This window comes from Callorhinus ursinus, unplaced genomic scaffold, assembly GCF_003265705.2.
Source record: "Callorhinus ursinus isolate GAN/ISIS: 27379988/994484 unplaced genomic scaffold, GSC_fseal_2.0 scaffold122, whole genome shotgun sequence".
NCBI lineage: Eukaryota > Metazoa > Chordata > Mammalia > Carnivora > Otariidae > Callorhinus > Callorhinus ursinus.
Window position 1 is genome coordinate 530684 of NW_027397184.1, and position 2830 is coordinate 533513.

Consider the following 2830-nt stretch of genomic DNA (forward strand, 5'->3'; position numbering starts at 1 on the left):
TTGTTATGTGCATAGACATCGAGGATTGTTATGTCTTCGTGGTGAAGTGACACTTGGATCTTTATGTCATTTCCCTCTTTATCCCTGGTAGTTTTCCTTGCTCTGGACTCTACTATGACATTAACGTAGCCACTCCGGATTCCTTGACTAGTATTTATACATCAGTTTATCCTTTGATTTCTTAACCCATCTCTATCGTATTTGAAGCTCGTTATAGACAGCCTATTGTTGGGTCATGGATTTTAATCCATTTTGACAATTTATCTTTATTCTTTTGTGTGTTTAGACCATTTATGTTTTATTCTGTTGTGTAAAAAACATTTAACATGATATCTACCCTCTTAACAAACTTGTAAGTGTAAGGTCTATTATTACTGACTGTAGGGAAGCCAGTTGCATTAATTTTTTCGACAGATATTACCGCATTTTATTTTATTTTTATTTTTTCCTTCCAAATTTTTATTTAAATTCTTGGTTGACATATAGTGTAATATTGGTTGCAAGAGTAGAATTTAGTGATTCATCATTTACGTACAACACCCAGTGCTCATCACAACAAGTGTCCCCCTTAATCCCCACCCCATCTAGCCCCTCCCCCACCTACCTCCATCCATCAGCCCTCAGTTTCTTTTCTCTTTCTTTTCTCAGTTTCTCTTATGGTTTGTTTCTCTCTCTCTTTTTACCCCTTCCCATATGTTCATCTGTTTTGTTTCCTAAATTCTATGTATGAGTGAAATGGTATGGTATTTGTCTTTCTCTGATCGACTTATTTCACTTAGCATAATACACTTTAGCTCTATCCACGTCATTGCAAATGGCAAGATTTCACTCTTTTTAATGGCTGAATAATATTCCATTGTGTGTGTGTGCATATACATATGTTATACGTACACACACATACACACATACACCCCACATCTTCTTTATCCATTCATCAGTCCATGGACACTTGGGTTCTTGCCACAATTTGGCTATTGTTGATAATGTTGCTATGAACATTAGGGTGCATGTATCCCTTTGCATCTGTATTTTTGTATCCTTTGGGTAAATACCTAGTAGTGCAGTTGCTGGATCGTAGGGTAGTTCTATTTTTAACTTTTTGAGGAACCTCTATACCGTTTTCCAGAGTGGCTGCACCAGTTTGCATTCCCACCGACAGTGCAAGCGGGTTTCCCCTTTCTCAGCATCCTTGCCAACACCTGGTATTTCTTGTGTTGCTAATTTTAGCCATTCTGACAGGTATGAGGTAGTATCTCATCGTGGATTTCATTTGTAGTTCCCTGATGATGAGTGATGTTGAGCATTTTTTCATGTGTCTGTCAGCCATCTGTATGTCTTCTTTGGAAAAATGTCTATTCATGTCTTCTGCCCATTTTAACTGGATTGTTTTTTGGGTGTTGAGTAAAAATATGGAATACTTCACGAGTTTGTGTATCATCCTTGATCAGGGGCCATGCTAGTCTTCTCTGTGTCATTCCAGCTTTAGTGTATGTCTGCTGAAACAAGCACTGCATTTAATGTAATTATTGGCATGTCTGGATTTGTTCTACCGTTGTATTATTATTTTCTATTTGCCTTTTTTTAACCTACATTTGTCTTTTCCTGCCCTTAAAAAATTATCTGTTGGGTAATTTATCAGTTGGGTTTTTTGACTATGTGTTTTGTGCATGCACTTTTTTAGTGGATTGTGTGGGGCTAACAAGTATATCTCTAAGTTTACCTCATAATCTATGTCATGTCAATATTTCACCACTTCTGGGAGAACATAGATCCTCACCAGCATGTAGCATGTTCATCCTTTTCCCCATTTGCCTTTATGTTATAGTTGTCACAGGTATCAGGCCCAAATACACTGAAAATCCCACTAGACAATGCAATATTTTTGTCTTTCAACTATCATGCATATCTTTTAAAAATTAAAAGGAAAAAAATTTGTGTAGTTGCCTAGATATTTATAATTTCTGTTGCTCTTCCATCATTCCCAACATTCCGAATTTCCCTCTTGCTTCGTGTCCCTCTTGCCTGAGAACTTCTCTAAAGAAGGTCTGCTGGTCACAGATTCTTTTGTTTCCTTCATCTGAGAAAGTCTTTATCCTTCTTGAAAGATATTTTTGCTGAATTGACAGCTTTTTCTTTCAATGAATTAAAAATGTTATTCCACTCCCTTCTGGCCTCCATAGTTTCCAATGAGAAATCTGCTGTGATTCTTTTTTTTCCTTCAATATTTTTTTGATAAGGGAGGTTTCTTTTTCACCGCTCTCAAGATTGCTCTCTTTGTATTTAACGGTTGGCACTTAGACTATGATGTGTCTTGGTGCGGATTTCTTCAAGTTTAAACTGTTTGAGGTTCACTCAGTTTCTGGAATCCGTGGGCATGTTTGTGTCTTTTGCCAGATTTGGGGAGTTTTCAGCCATCTTTCCTTTGACTACTTTTTATGCTCTGCCCCTCTGTCCTCTCCTTCTGGGAATCCAGCCAATGTCATGAATGTTAGACCTTCTGTTAGAATCTCATGGGCCCCTGAGACTCTGCTTCTTGTTTGCGTTTTTTCCCCCCTTTGGTCTACTTCCTCTCCGTTGTTCAGGGGGGTGATTTCATATGTTCTATCTTCCAGTTCATCATTCTTCTCTCCTCTGTATTCTGCTCTTGAGTCCGAGCCCATCCATTGAGTTTTTAAATTTCAGTTATTGTTTTTTTCAGTTCTGAAATTTCCACTTGGTTCTTTTTTATATCCTATCTTTCTTTGCTGAGACTTTCTATTTTTTTTTCACATGTTTTGAGTGTGATCGCAACTACTCACCAAAGCCATTTTATGATGACTGCTTTAAAATC

General features: G+C 37.5%; 1 non-coding gene across 1 annotated transcript; it reads right to left on the minus strand.

Moving 5' to 3' along the window:
• Nucleotides 1-1403: 1403 nt before the first annotated feature.
• LOC112814201 (U6 spliceosomal RNA) lies at nucleotides 1404-1507 on the minus strand. Its single transcript, XR_003205696.1, has one exon. It is a non-coding gene; the product is annotated as a U6 spliceosomal RNA (small nuclear RNA).
• Between the last annotated feature and the right edge of the window lie 1323 nt (nucleotides 1508-2830).